Here is a 19,705-nt window from a genome sequence, read left to right on the forward strand (position 1 = left end):
CAGCCCCACCCTCCCCACCCTCCCCACCCAGCCCCTCCCCACCCTCCCCTCCCCACCCAGCCCCTCCCTCCCCACCCAGCCCCTCCCCGGACGACGGATGGACACAATAATCCCCTGTGGGCTGGTGGAACCAGTGGGTTCCTACCAGTATCATTATTCTTGTGTAATAAAAGACTCCGTCAGGCACTGCTGGTCTCTGTTGGTCTTTTATTTAGGTTCTTTCTCCGTACTCCACTGGTCCTGTCTGCGGACCAGCGTCGTCTCGCGCGCGCCCCGCACGCGCTCCCTCGTCAGCTCCTCCACTCTTCCTCACACCCCGCTGGTCCTGACAGGGGACCAGCGTCTCCTCGCGCGTGCCCACGCACGCTCCTCCGTTAGCTCCACTCCCACACTCCGCACACCGCTGGCCGACGGCGTGCTGAAGGTCCTTCGGCCACGTGGCCGATGGCGCGGATCTTCTCTCACCACCCAACGTGGCTCAGCCTCTTTACTCCCGCAACTCCCCCGATCTCTTCCGGGCTCCACACTTATATCCTCTTCCCCATGTGACCCTGACTCCTCCCCTTCCGGATCGTTAGATCCGGCCTTCCCATACTGCCCTGCTGGCTCCTCCCCCATTCACCTCGCTTCCAATTGGAGCCGAGGTGAACGGCGGCCCCTCCCACACGCCCCCCATACCGGGCTCCGCCCCCCAATACCCCGGGCCGTGTGATTGGGCCAGAGGCCAGCAGCAAACCCCATTTACGCTCGCATTACACTTGCTGGGTAGGAGGAAAGGTTATTTTTTACTTTGGCAAAATTCTACGTATTTTTGCAAATGCTTCAGGACACTGGGACACACTATCTAAAATGGCAAGTGTCCTGGCCAAACGTTGGATATCCATTAGTCATTAGTCCCAATGTTCTTGTGTTCAGGTGGTCTGACATTCCCTGTTTTTTCCCAACAGTGAGCTGCAGGAATCAATGTCCTACATTAACATCAAGGTAAGCAACGGTTTTGTTGATGATGCTGCGACTGCCAAAGCCATGGGTTATTTTAAGCATGATGATGATCATCATCATAGTTTGATGTACACACCACACACCTCGTGTACTATATCTTGATGCTAACCTACCAGGCACTCGATGGTTTTGCCCCACGATGTATACAGGAACTGATCCATTTTAATACTCGAACAATGTCCCTGAGATCTTCGGATCTCGTTCATATACCCGTCTCTCCACAGGTCCAAATAAAATCATTTATCTCACAACCCATCGGCCAAAGAGCCTTCTGAGAGTACATTATTTCAGCATCCTTGGTTCAAGACAAGCAACCTCTGGACCGGCTTTGACACTCATGCACTTGCAAAAGGCCGCGTGAAGGAGGCGATTTGCTTAGTTATCTTAATATTGAATGTCGTTGATTTAAAATCACTGCACTTTGGTATCAGGCCAAATAAAGCCCTGATCCCCCTTCTGGGATCACTGTCACCTTCCTAGAATCTCACCCAGATGCAAAATATTGTATGTATGTTGAACTTATTTCGCATCATACGTAGCCAACCGTGCTTAATGGAGAATGCTGGTGAGCAGTGTGGAACAAAGCAGACACCCAGAATAAACACCTAATTACATACCCAAATATTGCACCGCCTGGCTTTGATATTCCTTCTCGAAGACACTGATGGATTCATTAACTGCATCAGAAAATTAGCAAGCTGGTGTGCACAACTTCATGAATGGAAAATTATCTTTCAAAAACAATGCAAATGATTATATTGGCATTCTAAAATGTCTTCATCATCACCATCATCATCACTTCTGATTAATACCACGCCTCTCATGCAGGAAAACTGGGCGACAGAACAAAGGGGTATTAGAGATCATTGCTCAGGAAGCAAGTTGGTACAGAAAACATACAAATGTTAAACGCAGTACATTATGAACAAATACACAAAACAAACAGGAATAATACATGTAAAAAATACAAACAGGCTTAACACAACCCCCATGTTTGTCCACTTAATTTGAGTCTTCTTTATGCGATCTAAACATAGTTTAGTTTTAAATTAATGCATAGATGGGGTGCATTAAGCATATTTTTAGCTATGTTCTTCCACAACTTCCGTGCCAAATCATAAAATACGCCTTCCACTAATTCCTAATCCCGTCCGTAGTTTTTGTAATAAAAATATCTACTAATGAAGTATACGTTATCATATAGAATATATAATTATGCCAAATATAGCAGGTCTGAGTTGTGTAACAAGATAAACCTATCACCAGTATTCCCCATAACTGAAAGACTGAATTTTCAAGCTGAAGCTGCGTACACTTAATGCCACACACGTAGAGCTGCCACTGGGACGCTCCCTAATTCCCTTGGCAAGATGACAGCAGGACGATGGCATAGCGGAGATGAGATTAGGGCGCTGGGAGTTGCTCTGAGAGCCTTGTGAGCAAGCTCCCTGTTACATGCGTAGAGGACACTCCTCTCCCCAAACACACAGAGACAGGTCAGGGTTCCAGTCCGTTTATTCCACATCCATAACACACATCTCCCTCTTTCATCCACAGCTCTTTCCTTCATCTATAGCTCTCTTCCCATCTCATCCCTTCTCTGACATCCCCTCTCATCCCCACGGTCCCCTCTCCTATTTCCTGCCCATCCCCTCATCCCTGTCACCTCATTCCCAGCTACCAATCACATATAATCACATCTTGGACTCTCCTCATTTCCCACCACCAAGCACAGATAGTCACATCTCGGACCGTGTCTCCTCATCTCCCGCCACCAGTCACACATCATCACCTCAGGTTACTTCTATCAACTGGTGATGTCAGTGTGTAGGGAATGGATATGATGAGGGGACCGCTATGGAGGAGTGTTACACTGCATAATCCGTGTCCCTGTGAACTTAACTCTTGCGTTCTAGGACGTTCCTGAAGAATTTCTTTACGAAAACTAAAGATTTTCCATGCGGTGACAATGTAGGCATCAGTGTGCTCCTGCATTGTCCATTCTCTATCTACTGCTGGGTGAAGGAACAACAACAATGGATATGACACGTGAGGCACGATATGGCGATACGACTGCGGTACAGCGTGTGATGTAAGACGGTCGATAACGGTCGTACCATCAGCTTTGCGCAAGATCGTCGTATAGCGATAATTGTTGCTAATTTCATTAGTAAAACAGATGAGATTTTACTTCCTAACAATACATTTCTGAAATAACAATGATTAACGCGTCACATTTATAATTAAACATGCTTAAAAAATAAATGGGCTTTTTTGTTTCTGGCAATAATACAGGAGGTGTTAAGATGTTTAAACACCAAAGAGATACATATTGCAAGGCATCAAGTCTGCATTAACCACACATACTTGCGATAAAACATGCAAACAAACATGCTTTAATAATAATGTATGCATTGTCGTTGAAACTGATTGGCCTGCTCCAGAGTCAGCCACCTTCACAGCTTTGTCTGACCAGTGTTAGACTCAAGAACGCCAACAGGTGAACAGCACAAAGGCAATGTAAATATCAAAGCATTAATAGCTCTGGTTGAGCAAAATTATATAATTAATCACTTTTGTTGGTCATACTGAAATGCAGTCATGCACAGGCACAATGAACAAAAACAACAATGGTGTGCTATTATGAGAAAGCACCATTGTTCGAAACGTGTCCCATTCTATTGATTTTTATTTTACGGCAGTGTTGTTGATGAGTGTTTCTTGTGCGCGTTAATTATAATTAAAGTTGGTCGTACAAAAATATTCTCGATACAGTTTTCTTTGTTGGGTTAGATCACGTAAATGTGTTGTGAATCCACCTCCACCCGACACAGCCAGTTAGTAAGGTCTGTCACACGTCAACAGACTGACCATGTTTAACAATTTTAAATTGTGGTTTTACTCTCTAACAAATCCATTATTGTTTTCTGAAGTTGTAACATACCAGGCACGTTCTGTTCACGTGACAAACCTTACTGATTGGCTGTGTCGAGTGGAGGTAGCTTTGCAACATATTTACATTTACGTGATCTAACCCACGACAAAAACACTTTATCGTGAATAATATTTGTCACGAAAGCCTACTTGTTAGATTTTTATACACCTTAAATTAGGACTTTTGGTAAAACGTCATGTTTCTTCTGAGGGCCAGTGGTGGCAATTATGACGTCATCGTTTGACCGTGTGCGAGGTCTGTGAGTAGCGGTGCGGATTGTGAACAAGTTACGGTGAGGGAGAATCATGGCTGGCAAAAATGTCGAGAAATATACGGTCTAAGGCTTAGACTCTAAGCGATATTCATTCATACCGGAAGCACGGACAATCTCAGCAACAATACGATAACTTGCCAAACTCCTCTGATATAAAAAATCAAGCGTCAAAGCTGCTGAATGGTGCCGATGAGGAATTATTCCCAGTGAGCAGCTCGCATCTGGCTCCAATTCCAAATGGCTCACATGGCGGAGCCTTAACAGACTGAGAGTGGGTTTTGACAGATGCAACTCTCTCATTAAATCATGGCGGGGTATTCTGCACAACTGAACAATTTGCCTGTCAGAAGAAACAAACCACAGATCATCTCCTGCGATGCCCTGCAACAGTCCAATGTACTCCTGAAGATTTGGCAATGCCACACCAGAAGCGGTGGCCTGTGCAGAACATTGGGGAATAACAATATAGGTTGGACGGAAGACACAATGAAGAACACTTGACAAACGCAAGGGGTGCCACCAATGGCTTGGACATGTTAAATCCCTCGCCTGATGTGCAGAAGGTCATGGTTTCGATCCTAACCCTGACGATGCCTATTGTATATTTGGAGGCTGTGTGTGTCTCTCTCTCCCCGTGGTGGTCGCGTGCATTTTTCTCCACATTTAGAAACATGTGTTTAGAGTAGTTGCCTGCTATATCGTTGAGCTATCATTTGTGGCCAGGTCGCTTCTGAATAGGAGTGACATAACTCAATGGGTTTTACCTGGTGAAATAAAAAATAGTTTCCTTCATTGTAATCACATAGTTAATGGAAAACTGATATCGCGTGAATTGCCACACGGTGACATGTATTAACATATCATATCGTATCATGAACAATGGCATCATTGCAATCATTGTTTATTAGCAGTTCTACGTAATTAAGAACAAAACACGTGTATCTGATTATCCTCGTAATTAATAATTCACTGTGTAACAAAAAAAATGTGTTCCTGGGTAGTATTGTTTTCTTATTGCTTATGCGTCAAAAGTACAGAAAATGGCAATTATCTATTATTCCCCAAAAACTTTGCTTTTGTGACCAGGACAGTGATCTTTTGAATGTACCTATTTTCAATAAGAAAACGTGTGCATTTGTGTCATTCTTTCACATAAAGTCCTGGTAAGTGTGGAGTTGTGAAGGCGGAGGGAGCATAGGAGTACGATGCAACAATGAAGTGCTGGTGCTGCGCGATAATTTTGTTCCGTGCGTGGTGGTCGCCCATCCAAGCACGATCCGGGCTCTGCCTTGCTTAGCTTCCGTCTGTGGAGATCGGGCGCATTTTATGCACATGTCTGGAGGTTTTAGGCACATGTTGACGATTTCTGGCGACTTCGCCCTTTTCTGGTGTTTTTGGGTGATTGTGCAATTTTGGCGATTTCAGGCAATTTCGGGCGAATTTGTTGTTTCATTATAGGCTTTGTAGGCGTCTATCTCTCTATGTTTCTGTACATATGTGCAGATGTGTCCATGTTCAATTTGCTTGTCCATATTCAATGTCCGGGTCCGTGTGTCCGAGGAAAGTTCACACACTGCGCTACACAATTAGCGACCCTCAAGTGGTGGCGGGGGAGATGTTGTATCTCCCTCGCCTGCTACGCAGGAGGACATCATGGGACTCCACGAGGGGGTCATGTGGATCGTTCTCCAGATTCCTCCGGCTTTGCTCCCCTCCTCCACGTTTAAAATCAACACGCACTTAGATTATTTCGTGAGTGCGTGGGTGAGCGCATGAGTGATTGAGTGGGTGAGTGAGCTGGTGGATGAGTGGGTGGATGAGTGGGTGGATGAGTGAGCGAATGGGTGAGTGAGCGAATGGGTGAGTGAGTGGATGGGTGAGTGGGTGGGTGAGTGAGCGGATGGGTGAGTGGGTGGCCGAGCGGGTGGGCGAGCAGGTGTGTGAGTGGGTGAGTGAGTGGATGGGTGAGTGGATGGGTGAGCGAGTGTCTTGTTGCGACCCGCAGTGTGGATGAGACGATACTCAGTATGGTGGAGGAATCAATTATTGAAGTTGGCAGGTAAAGGGAGCACGTTGTGTAAGATGTTTTGTAAAACCTGATGGACGTGAATGAACATTTGCATCACGTTATCATTGTACACACAGAGGTTTACGCAATAACTTATTGAATGTTCAAGTTATAAATTAGCATTGAATTCCAAGATATAATCGGGTAGCTCAGAGACAAGAGCATTAATCTAGGCTCCCATGAGTGAACAAAAACAGAGACAAAGATCCCTCCTATAGCCTTGACAATGTTTGGACACCTATGAAGGCGAAATAACCAAATAATAATTCCTGCAGTCACGAAAGTTCTAAAATTAAGATTGAACCTATGAAGGCCTACATGGCGGCGCACGGTTGGGTGGGTGGCACCATGTATGGCCGCCTTTGTCTCTCTAGAGACGATGTTTACACACCTCAACAGGTACTAATTTGAGGCTAAGTCGACCCAGGGGAGGGCTATGACCGGTTCAAATAATCATCATTGGTATTGGCATTGAGTAGGTATCGAAACCGTGTCGCCGGGTTCATAGCGCAGTGTCCTAACCATTACACTAGCGCTTACCAACCTACTCAACAACAACCGCCATTCGCCACTAAGTGGCGGTGACGTCACCACGACGCTTGTGCCAGGCCATGTGCACCTTGAGGCCACGTGAAGTATCGAACGCCCGCTGGCAGGAGGTCACGGGGCAGACCCAGGTGCCACGAGTCGACTGACCGAGATGAACGAGATGACTAGCTGATGCACCACCTAGCCCGTGCCGCGCCCGTTTAGCCCCCTCGATCCGGCCGAACAAAAGCTGTTTAGGCATGCGGTGGCTGGGCATGCGGGCTCCATGACCCAGCCAACGCAGCCTTGCCTGCCGGAGGAGCTCACCGATGGGACTTTGCCCAGATCTTTCAAGGATTTGTGAGCTCCTCACACAATCCAGCCTGGTTAAACCCAGGATGGATCGTAGGCAGGCCAGCCTAAATGTTTCCAACCGGCGAAAATGCTCCATTAGGGGGGTCCACGTTTCGCAAGCATAAATAAGGGAGGGAATGACTGTGGCCGAGAAGACCTGAAGCTTCGTGCGGAGCGACAGACCAGGTAGCTTCCACACAGCGTTACACAACCGATGAAAAGATATTGCCGCTCGACTGATTCGGAGTGAGATCTCTGCTGTTAAACTGGAGCCGGTCATAAGCACACTTGCCCAAGTATGGGAAACTCTCCACTCTCCACTACAGCCCCATCGCCGATTGGGAGTTGTGGGGGTGGAGTGTCCGATGGTACAAAATACCCAGGCAGGTGCTTATTTTTGGTGGGACTGATGGTAAGGCCCCACCTCTTAGTGGCACGCTCCAGTCTCAGCAGCAGCGTCTCCAACTCCTCTTCTGAATGAGCAGCTATTACCAAATCATCGTCATACCTAACGTGGTTGACCAATAGGGAGCCATCCCTTGATCGCACCCGGGCGTCGATCAGCCTCCCATTATATCTGTACCAGATGGAAATTCCCCCCACCTACTCGGTCACTCAATCACCCACACTTTTTCATTCGGTCACGCACCCACCCTACCCGCCCAGCCACCCACACAGCCACCCAGCACCTGCAGTCGAACTTGTCCACGGCCACCGAAAGGTGGCGTGGGTTTTTCTGCCCGCAGCGGTCGAGGTTGCCGTTGTCCAGGTGGAGGACGTCGACGTTGGAGAAGACGAAGCAGTCGAAGGGCGCCTCCCGGAGCGCCTCTACGTAACCCACGTTTATCAGCTTGGGTGATTGAACGTCCCGCTACCAGCCTGGGAGGTGGCCACGGTTTGAGCACGGTGGGGGTATGGTGGGGGCACGATACGGTGCACGGTGGGGTTGTTAAGTGGGCTGCAAGGGGTGGGTAGCAAGGGCAGCATCATCAGTAACAGTGTCAGTAGGACGATAGGGATGTGGAGTGGACCCATTATCACCTCAACTTGGCGCGGTTGAACAGCCCGCTCCCCGCCTGGCACGGTGGGTGCACGGGTGGGATTGGGGGGAACGGGGTGGGGTGGGCGGGCACGGGGTGGGAGTATCGGCAGTAGCAGCAGTGTAATCATCAACACTATCACTAGCTTGATCATCATCAACAGCACTTTAAAAATGATCATCATTACTCTCATAATTGGATACCACAACCATGACCACCTTAATCACCACCACAATTGCCACGAGCACCGCGTTAATCAACATCATTCATCACCACAATCATTAATCACCACCTCTACCACCACCGTGATCATCATCACCCCCACTTGCAGCACCACCACCAACACCATCTTAATTATCATCATGCAGATATTCATTACAAATACCACCGAGGTCCACCCCCGCCTGCACCCCCCTGTCCACACCCCCCAGCGCGCACCCCTTATCGCTCACCTGGCAAACCTGGTAGACTGAGCCTGCTGTCTCAGGAGCATTGGGGTGCAGCTGCCTAAGTAGCAGCGCCAGGTGGCGCTGTCGAGCTAGGAACGGAATCACCACGTCGGACGAACATCACCACCTCTATCACGACCACCGCTGTCACCTCCACAATCAACACCATCACCACCAAACATCACCTCCATCATCACCTCAATAATCACCATCATCACCTCCATTACCGCCATCACCAGCATCAACACCTCCATCACCATCATCACTACCTCTATCACCACCACCACCGCCTCCACCAGCACCGCCATCTCCACCGCCATCACTTCAATTATCTCCATCAAGACCATCAACAATAACAGCACCCGCCAATCGCCACAAAGTGGCGGTGACGTCACCACACCGCCTGTGCCAGGCCAGGTGCACGTTGATGCCATGTGAAGTGACAGGCGGTAACGGGTCAGACCCAGGTGCCATGGGTTGCGTGAGCAGCAATCACCAGATCATGAGATCATCAATAGGGAGGCATCCCTCGACTGCACTCGGGCATCTATCAGCCTCCCATTGTATCTGTACCAGATGGAAATCCCTCCAGTACAGTTATGGAAAGCTTCTCGAACTACGTGGTCAAATATTGTGTTAAATAATGTGGGAGTCAGAGGACATCCATGTTTTGCTCCAAGATGAGCAGGAATGGCTCTGACTCCCAGCCATGTAGCTTTACCCAGGCCTGCTCACCATCATGATGGCCCTTACTGATTGTGACCAGAAAGTCAGGGACTCTGAAAGCAGGAAGAACAGCCCATAGTCCTGGCCTGTTGATGGTATCATAGGCTTTAACCAGGTCAATAAAGCAGATATGGTCTTATTATATTCCTTACACCTCTGCTCTAGAAAATGGACAGATAATATGGCATTCGTGTAGGACCTCTCTGGTCTGAGCCCACATTGGCATGAAATATTTCGCAGCAGGGTTGTCCCCATCTTGCCCCATGACGTTGTCTGGGCTGAGGGAATTCTCCTCCCAAAAGACCTCCTGGAAATGCTCTGCAAGCCTGCAGACCAGTTCCCTGGGTTCGGAGATCGGAACACCGTTTTTTCCCCGAAAGATGTTGATAGGTGAGGGGCTGCATGTTACTTTTTCGATAAATTTAAAGAGTGATTTGTGATTGCGGGCTACTGAGGCAGATTCCATCTCCTCAGCATCCCGTGCCCACCACTCATACTTGCAGCGCCACACGGCTGCCTGAACCTCTGAGTGAAGGCTGCGAGCGAAGGCTGCGGATATTATAGACGATAAGAGTGAGCCTGTAGTTGTCTCTCAACCAGTCAAAACTTCTTCAGCCAGTCTCTGTGAAGGTCTGGACTGCGTACTCAATGCAGCAATTGCAGCTGCATGAGTCAAAGTTCTGAACCTCACCCATTTCCCCTCAGCATCAGGAAGAGGTGGGGTGACGATACTAACCCCAGATGAAAGTGATGTTGAAATTCCTGCTTGCAACTATCCTCAACTAGCTGAGACCAGGATATTGTGAGTTTAAATGTGGTCCTAAATGAACACCCACCACCGGAGTGGAAGAAAGGCAGATATCTTAAGATGTCAAACCGATGGTCAGTGGGCAGATCAGCTCCATGGTAGGTCCTGGTGTCAAGTACATGGGCCCACATTCACTTGTCTGTCACTATGTAGTACAGATGTTATTGTTTGTACTAAGCATGTATTCAATGTTATATGGATGCACCGATGCTAGAACAGCATCTGGGACAGGTTGTAGAAGGTGTCTGACTCATCGGCATTGTCTGCATCCCTTCACTGATGTGAATCTTTGGTGGGGGCGTAAGCAACCGTGACCATTCCTCACCTCTTGTTGATGGGGAGGTGGGTCCACAGCACCCTGGGACTTACAGCTTCCTACAATTCACCACCCCTTTCATTCTTTTATAAAAAAAAAAACTTCACTCCTTGTTGTTTGGCAGTTTCCTGCCCCGATTGGAGAACTGTACACCTCTCAAGCTCAATGGAGCTAGAGCCAGTCCACCTGACCTACTGTATTCCACAAAGGTCCAGGCAGTACCAGTTCATTTCCCAACAGAGGAGTGGTAGCCTCTCATCTGCAACTAGTGTCCGAACATTCCACGTGACCAATTGCAGTATTCTACCGTTTCTTGAGGAACCCCAAGAGGGGTGGTTCAATCTGGCTCTGCCAGATGGAGTTTAGCCAGAAGTCATCATAAACTAGTCCCCTGGGGCCTTCAGCACGAGCTTATTTCAGCGTTTCCACCGTGATGTTTGGTAGAATTGGCAAGTGGAGGGGTTACCAGCCCCTCACACACGAACCTAGCTACATACACACCACCACTGTCCCACACACACAAATAGCTTGCACCACCCCCACACACAACCTGCACCACCAAGTATCAAGGCCTATACACACACCCTATACCAGGGGTCGGCAACCTACGGCTCCGGAGCCGCATGCGGCTCTTTACGGGCTGCTTCTTGACGATATATACGTATGTACAGTATGTACATAGATGCATTGCGGCTCTTGAAATACAGAATTTTGTACCGAATTGGAAAGAAATGGCTCTTCTTGTTATTTTGGTTGCCGACCCCTGGTATAGTGTGTGTGTATGTATGGTATAGGGTGTGTGTATGTATGGTATAGGGTGTGTATGTATGGTATAGGGTGTGTGTATGTATGGTATAGGGTGTGTGTAGGTATGGTATAGGGCAGGGGTCTGCAACCTTTAAGACATAAAGAGCCACTTGGACCCGTTTCCGAAGGAAAAAATAAACTGGGAGCCGCAAAACCATTGCAACTATTAAAACAAATATAACACTGCATATATTGTTTCTTACCTTATTGCTATATACAGGATCGTGCAGTCAGCTGTCAATCTGAATAAAAAAAGGACTTTTTCACTTAACAATGTAAAATATATTTTTGCAAATTAATAGCTAAATTACCTGGTTAATGGGATTTTTGCTCCTGAACCTCAGTGCACAGTGTCTGCACATCAGGGCTGTAAGACGTCACCTTCATTTTCACACAGGCTTGCAAGCTGTCATCTGTGAGGCGTGATCGATGTTTGTTTTTAATATAGTTCATGTTGGAGAAGACCTGCTCACATACATATGTGGAGCTGAAGATCGACAGGACTCCAAATGCATACTTTTTCATGTTTATATAAGTGTTGGGGATGGCATTCCATGTTTCGAATACAAGTTTGTCCTGTTTGGGAAGGTTTTCAATATCACTCCATTTATGATTCTGAGCCAGAATGGCCTTCTGACGGGCAACATCCTCAAGAGTAGCGGTCAAGCATTTGAACTTGGACACCCATATATCTTTGTCGGCTATATCGGCCAGTTCCATCTCAAGATCAGGTTGACTTACACCTGCAAATGCAGTCATATTCAATAGGGATGGATCGATCGCCAGGGGAGTGACAGGGAAGGATAATGTCGTTTTTTCCTCTCTGAACTCACAGAATCGTTTCCCAAACGAACTTTGCATTGTGGTGATTGCAGACTTGAAATATTCCAAATTTATCGTATCATGACTTTGTTTGAACTCTCTCAAAGAGGGAAAGTGAGACAGTGTACCTCTCTGTAAATCTTTGACAAACACTGTCAACTTGCGCTCGAATGCCAAAACCTCCTCCAGCATGTGCAGGGCTGTGCCTCCTTTCCCCTGAAGGGTTGTATTTAGCGTGTTTAGATGTGCTGTCATGTCTACCATAAAATGTAATTTTTCCAGCCACTCTGGCTGTTCCAGCTCAGCAAAGGTGAGCTCTTTGCTGCCCAGGAAGGTTTTTACTTCTTCCAAACATGTGACAAAGCAACCGCAACGTTATTGCCTGTCACCGGGCGGGCAGTGTGGAGCGGAGCGGCGACCTGTCAGCAGCGGCAACGCCAGAGCAGGTGTCACAGTGCGCCTCCTCCCCTCGCTAGCATCCGCCCCGGAGCCGCGGTCAAGGTTCAAAAGAGCCGCATGCGGCTCCGGAGCCGCAGGTTGCCGACCCCTGGTATAGGGTGTGTGTATGTATGGTATAGGGCAGGGGTCGGCAACCTACGGCTCCGGAGCCGCATGCGGCTCTTTACAGGCTGCTTCTTGACGATATGTACGTATGTACAGTATGTACTCAGATGCATTGCGGCTCTTGAAATACTGAATTTTGTACCGAATTGGAAAGAAATGGCTCTTCTTGTTATTTTGGTTGCCGACCCCTGCCCTATACCATACATACGCAGAGCCTGCATCGCACACAGCCTGCACCACACGTACACCGCCCGCACCGCACTATACACCACACACTACGCCATACAATCCACAGTGCACAAGCTACATTACACCACACACAATACACCACACGCGACTAAATACGATACAGTAAGACACTCTATGCTGTACTGCACACTATTGTGCATAGTCCATTACATTAAAATCGAACAATGCACACGTAAACACATATAGACACGAACACACGCAGACCGATACACACACACAGGCACGATGACACAAAAATGCACAGATACAAATAAGACAGATGTAGAAGGACTCAGGACACCGACGTCGGATACGAGGACCTTTATTTTTGCACTCCGACTCACAAGCCTCCTGCCACCATTCCCCCCCTTCCGTCTCCCCCTTCTCGACCCTCTCCTTTCATCCTTGTCCCCCCCTCCTCTTCCTCTATCAACCCCATCTCTTTGCCCCCCCCCCGACCGACTCCCCACTGTCTCTTCCCCCTTTTCCACTTTCCCGCTCTTTTGAGTTTGAACCAAGCTGACCAATCCTAGTTCAGTATTTCCTCTGGCACCTCCCCGGGTTGGGCCCGCCCTCTGATGTTGAAAGACTCCTCCCTCTCTCCCTGTTCCCGAGATGTACTCCTGTCCTAGGATACTATCCTTACACAGATACTGTACGCAGACTCACATGTTGGCTCACATGCACGCGGAACAAAAAAAGGCCCGAGAAATCGCCAAGGAAAACGTTCAACAATAATGAATGCTATATTAACGCACACTAAAAAAAACACCTAGACATATATATACCCACGGATTAAGATTCGCGTATAGCCCACACCAGACTACGAGCACCTACATTCACACACACATTTTCACACCAAAAACACAAATCTGACTACTACAAAGACAAAGATCCCCCGTATAGCCTTAATGGACTGTTGGACCAAGTCCTTTTAGCGAGGGGTTGGGTGGCCAGCGCCACGCTCAACCACCACTATCACCACTACCACCATTACCACCACTACCAGCAGCGCAACCAGCATCATCACCACCACCATCACCTCCACTACCCCCATCATCACCATCAGAAACCATCACCTCCACCGCTGACATCATCACAAACACCAATACCTCCACCACCACCCTCCATTTCCACCGTCCCCCATCGCTCACCTGGCTGACCAGGTAGACCGAGTGGTGCACCTCCTGTCTCTTGAGCATGGGGGCAGCTGCTTGAGTAGCAGTGCCAGGTGGCGTTCGGAATGGAATCACCACGGCAACGTGCTGCTGGGACCACTCAGCCCTCAGGGTGGTAGCTGCCCTCAGGTCTCACCAGGGGGTTGGCATGGGACACCGTCTCCAGGCTGGGAGTCGAGGAGACCTGGGCATTCATGGGACCCATTGTGTGGGTGTGAGTAGGTGTGTATCGGGGTGTGTGTTGGTGTGGATATTTAAAAAAAAAATATCCCTACATCTCTGCTTCATTGACCTGGTCAAGGCTCTTGGTACCATCAGTAGGCCTGGGCTCTGGGTTGTTCTTCGTGATTTCAGAGTCTCTGACTCTGCTCACAATCGTTAAGGACCTTCATGATGGTGAGCAGGCCCGGGTAAAACTACGTGGCCGGGAGTCCGAGCCATTCCCTGTTCACCTTGGGGTGCAAGAGGGATATCCTCTGGCTCCTACATTATTTAACATATATTTCGTCCACGTAGTTCGTGAAGCCTTTGATGGTTGTAACAGAGAAATCTACATCTGGTACAGATACAATGGGAGGCTGATCGATGTCCAGGTGTGATCAAGGGATGGCTCCCTATTGGTCAACGATGTTGTGTATGTGATGATCTGGTGATTGCTGCTCACTCAGAGGAAGCGTTGGAGGTGCTGCTGCTGAACCTGGAGTGTACCACTAAGAGGTGGGGCCTTACCATCAGCCCCACCAAAACTAAGCACCTGCCTGGGTATTTGGTGCCATCAGATACTCCACCCCGACAACTCCCAATTGGTGATGGGGTAGTTAAGGAGAGAGTGGAGAGTTTTCCATACCTGGGCAGCGTGATCATGACCGGCTCCAGTTTGACAGTGGAGGTCTCACTCCAAATAAGTTGAGAGGCTGCGCAACACTGTGAAAGCTAGCTGGTCTGTCACTCCACACGAAGCTTCGGGTTTTCTCGGCCATGGTCATGCCCTCCCGTCTGTACGGTTATGAAACGTCGACCCCACTAATGGAACATCTTTGCCGGTTAGAAACATTCGGCTCACCTGCCTACGATCCATCCTGGAATTAACCAAGCTGGATTGTGTGAGGAACTCAAAATACTTGAAATATCTGGAACAAGTCACATTGGTAAGCTCCTCCAGCAGGCAAGGATGCGTTGGCTTGGTCATGTAGGTCCGCATGCCCAGTCACTGAATGCTTATACAGCTTTTGTTCGGCTAGATAGAGGGGGCTAAATGAGTGCGACTTGGGCTCGAGAAGAGATGGAGTGAAATGGTACAGGAGGATGTGGAGCTGAGCGGACTTGCCGATGACTGGTACCAGCGGTGTCAAGATAGGCCTCTGTGGAGGAGGTTCGTGAAGGATGCTACTGGGCAGTTGGAGGCAGTCGACCTCCAACAACAACGGAGGGCAGAGGAGCGACGTTCACAACCCACAGCAAATTGGCACAGTAGGAGGCACAGGTGGTCCATCGGCCAGTCATTTCAGTCAGTCAGCCCATGGCACCTGGGTCTGCCCCGTGACTTCCTTCCAGCAGGCGTTCGACACTTTACACGGCCTTAACATGCACGTAGCCTGGCAAAAGTGCCGTAGTGACGTCACTGCAACGTATTGTCGAATGGCGGTTGTTGTTGTTGATGGGGAGGTGAGTTGATGTGCTTGGGGAGCGGTAGTGTAAGCGGATTTACGTGCTCCGCTACGTACCTGGCAACCCGGGTTCGATTCCCACTCACGGCTAACTCCAATGACGTTTATCTGAACTGGTCCTGGGCCTCCCTTAGTCCGACTCGGTCTCAAATAAGTTCCTAGTGAGGTGTGTAAAGATCGCGACTATGGAGATAAAGGCGCTGGGCGTGGTGCTGGCCATGCCCGGCCCCTCATGTGCCATGCTGTCCTTTATAGGTGCTAATTAATAGCACTTGCCGCAGCTTTCTTTAAGATTATCGAAGGGATCTTTATTTTTGTAAGTGTGTGTGTAGGTGGCACAGTGGGGAGGACAGCAAGTTGGTGCAGCTGCCAGTCATCTCAATCTACCCATGGGTCTGTCCCGTAATCTCCTGCCAGTAGCGAGCCTTCAACACGTCACGTGGCCTTAAGGTGCACCTAACCTAACACAAGCTTCGTGGTGACATCATTGCCACTTAATGGTAAACAGAGGCTGTTGTTTTTTTTACATGTGTGTAGGTGTGTGATGTTGATACCGCTGATGATGTTGGTGATGGTGCTGCTGATAATAATGCTGATGTTGCGACTAATAATGATGCTGCTGCTGATGATGCTGAATACACGAGGTGGGTGGAAGGTTCGGGTACATTCCGCTCATTGCGCTCTTCCCATTGCGCATTTCTGCACTGCCACAATCACTGCTCCTCTGTGCCAGGGCGCGAACTGGTTCAGCCGAGGTCCCAAGCCAATTCGTCATCAGCATCATCATCCGAACCTCGTCCTTCCCTCCTACTCCAGGCATCTCCTGCCCCCCCCCACCTTGTCCACTCACTTGGAGCTAAACAGCGAGGAAGAGGAGGCAGAGGAAGACATAGAGGCGACTTCTCCGAACCATGAGTTATCCAAGCTGCAGCGCGCAGAACACGGTGAAGAGTTTCATGATGAATCTGAGCGGCGAGGAAGGGACAACGGGCATGGTCCTGAGTGCGGGAGACAGGGGGAGGGGGAAATTAGCGGGTGGGTGTGAGTCAGTGTGGGAAGTTGTGTATGTATATTGAACCTCTTTCGCACCGTACATCGACAACCATGCTAATAGGAGGTGCGGGGGAAGCACAACAAACTAAACACCAAAAAACACTCGCCTCCACCTATAGAAAAGTAGCCACCCTAGATACGCTTAACGTTGCACAGAGGCAGCTGAAGACAGCCCTAGACACAGCTCTTTTGTTAGGAAGCCTTCCCCATTCCATGAACGAACCTAGGTTAACGGTCTTCCATAAACCGGGTTCCCCAGAATACACGCTGGGCAGCTATTGGCCAATTTGCCCAAAACTCTGGTGGCGTACTCTGGTTTAACATCGTTTGACACTCGGCTCGAAAAAAAGCTGTCTCTGGTGTGGACCAATCAGTTTCAAATACAATGCATATATTATCAGAGTATATATTTTTTGCATTCTGACCACAAGTATTGTGGTTAATGCAGACGTGATTCCTGGTAAAACGTTTCAGTTTGGTGTTTTAACATCTTAACACCTGTTTTGTTGCCATACAACAGGGGGAAACCTATTCTTGTCTGGTGGAAAGACTAGAGAAGATTCTCCAATCCATTATAGATAAGGCCCAGACAGGTTTTTTTAGAACAGGGATTCAGCTGAACATATCAGGGTCTTAGTCAATGCTGTAGAGCTAGCCACAAGAAATAACTTCCCTGCATGGTAGACATGTAAAAGGCGTTCGACAGAGTGGAAAGGGCATTGTTTTTACGGGAAATGGACAAATTCGGGTTCCCCTCCCAATTCACAGATGTGTGTGGGCTTATTTTACACAGACCCGATGACCTCGGTTGTAACAAATGGAATGTTTCATAACGTTGCGCTGGAGAGAGGAACGAGGCAGGGGTCCCCCCTCCATCTGCTGTTCCTTAGCCTCGCAATGGAAACTTTGGCTGAGAGCACTAGGACGAACCACTCAATTACGGGTGTGTCATATGGTACGGTTGAGAATAAAATAAACCTCTATGTGGACGATGTTTTAATTATGTTTAGGAAACCGGAAACATCAATCCCCGCCATCTTATGCATCGTGGCGGACAACAGGAAGGCATCAGGATATACATTAAACTCTGAAAAATCCGAGGTAATGGCCCTTTTCTTTAGTTACTCCTAAAACCCAGGAAGACTTGATGCTCTTCAAGTGGTCCTCATCACACGTTAAATACCTCGGAGTTATGGTTCTCTCCTCACTGAGCCAGCTCCGAAATAATCCCCCCCCTGCTTCATGAAGTCACTGCCTCGCTGGCCGTCTGAATCGACGTCCCCCTCTCTTTTCACAACAGGGCACACTTTATTAAAATTATGATTCTTCCAAAGATACTGTACCTGTTTGCGAATGATGCCGACACAGATCCCCAGGACTTTTTTTTAAGTCGCTAAATTCCAGAATCTCCTCCTTTATTTAGAACTGCAAGTTATCTAGTATAGGACACTCCCTTCTCACTCAACCAGCAGATTAGGGTCTATAGGCCTCCCAAACTTCTAGAAATAACATGTACAATGTGAAGGGCTAGCTCGACCTGAAAAAGTGAGGGATTCTGAAAAGCTGGGAGGAGGAATCGGTCAAGCCGTTCTCCCTAGAGGGGTATGCTCTGGCCAGAAATAAAGATAGACCATGAGGAATACAGCCACTATGGTCAGTTGCCTCGACACGAACAGGATGCAAGGACGTCAAAGTTCCCTTTCAGTCCCACTACATAGAGCATCGACACTCTGGGGTACCCCATCATTAAAGGTGGGGGATAAGGTCATAAAATAGATAACTGGAGGGAGGCTGGCATGGAAAGGGTTGAGCATCTATTGTACACGGACGGTTGGGTACTGTCTTTTGATGGATTTCGGGCCGCCTATGACATCCCCCATTCTCAAATTTTTTGATATCTCCAGATCAGAGACGCTATAACAAACTCTGCCGACAGAAAACGGGACGCATGGACTCACTCATTTGCTGATTAGAGACACCTAAGGTTAACTATATACTGTCTAAGGTCTTTCGACTTTGGGTAGAGGGATGCTCCGCCAGTAGATGAGTGACCAAAAAGCTGTGGAACAGGTTTGTGCCCTATGAGATAACGCTGTAGATTTGGTTAGAGATCTGGTGAACCCCGAAATCTGGCCAAGAGCCCTACTACTTTGGTTAATCCAGTTTGAATTTATACACGGAGCATCCCTGACAAATTAGAAAAGGGCGAAGTTTACGGAGAGCTCGCCTGACTGCCCACAATGCACACCGGGCACGATACAAACATATTTTCACACGTTTTGGTACTGCCCAGATGTTTTGAAACTCTACTTGGACATTGTATAAGCTATTTCAACAACATATGAAGCACACATCTTTCTCCAACGGTCGAAGAAACCCTGTGGGTTCAGGAACCAAATATGGTGATGAAACGTGACTAGGCATGGAGTATTTGAGCCAAAAGTAACGGAAAAGGAGAAGGAATTCGAGGATAGGTGGTCCCCTTTCATGGCGAATTTAAAATAAGCCTGTTTAATTGGTGAACCGAGATATTGGGACCAGAGAAGAGGGGTTCCCTCCCCTCTCAGCAGATAAACGAGAGTGGAACTCGGTAACGCTCAAACGTTCCTTCTTCCCGTTCCTCTGCCCTTTCTCCCGTTTCCCCTCACTGATACTCTAAACATTCCTCATTAGTTTGGTTATACAGTACTTCCTTACCTCCACCCCCCCTCCACATTTAAAATGTTGATGGACTCACTCAGCTTGGGCAGCGCCCCCCCCCCCCTTCCAACCACTTCCTTCCCCCTTCTCTTGTAAAGAGCTCAGTTGCGTCGGGACGGCTCTTCGCGACTGTTCACTCATGGACTTGATTTGCACGACGCGTTATAACGGGCTCGTGTTCTGTTA

General features: G+C 48.4%; 1 long non-coding RNA gene and 1 pseudogene across 4 annotated transcripts in view; one reads left to right on the forward strand and one right to left on the reverse strand.

The window, feature by feature from the left end:
* LOC144719626 (uncharacterized) overlaps window positions 1-5,337 on the forward strand; it is a 48,521-nt gene extending 43,184 nt beyond the window's left edge. For all 4 annotated transcript variants that reach the window (XR_013585630.1, XR_013585628.1, XR_013585631.1 and 1 more), the window contains exons 8-9: window positions 948-984; window positions 2,919-5,337. This is a non-coding gene — a long non-coding RNA (uncharacterized LOC144719626). The remainder of the gene's footprint in view (window positions 1-947; window positions 985-2,918) is intronic.
* A 470-nt stretch (window positions 5,338-5,807) lies between these two features.
* Window positions 5,808-16,760, reverse strand: LOC144719668 (beta-1,4-galactosyltransferase 2-like; annotated as a pseudogene).
* Between the last annotated feature and the right edge of the window lie 2,945 nt (window positions 16,761-19,705).

The sequence above is a fragment of the Lampetra planeri genome, chromosome 6 (assembly GCF_965212315.1).
Source record: "Lampetra planeri chromosome 6, kcLamPlan1.2.h2, whole genome shotgun sequence".
Classification (NCBI taxonomy): Eukaryota; Metazoa; Chordata; class Hyperoartia; order Petromyzontiformes; family Petromyzontidae; genus Lampetra; species Lampetra planeri.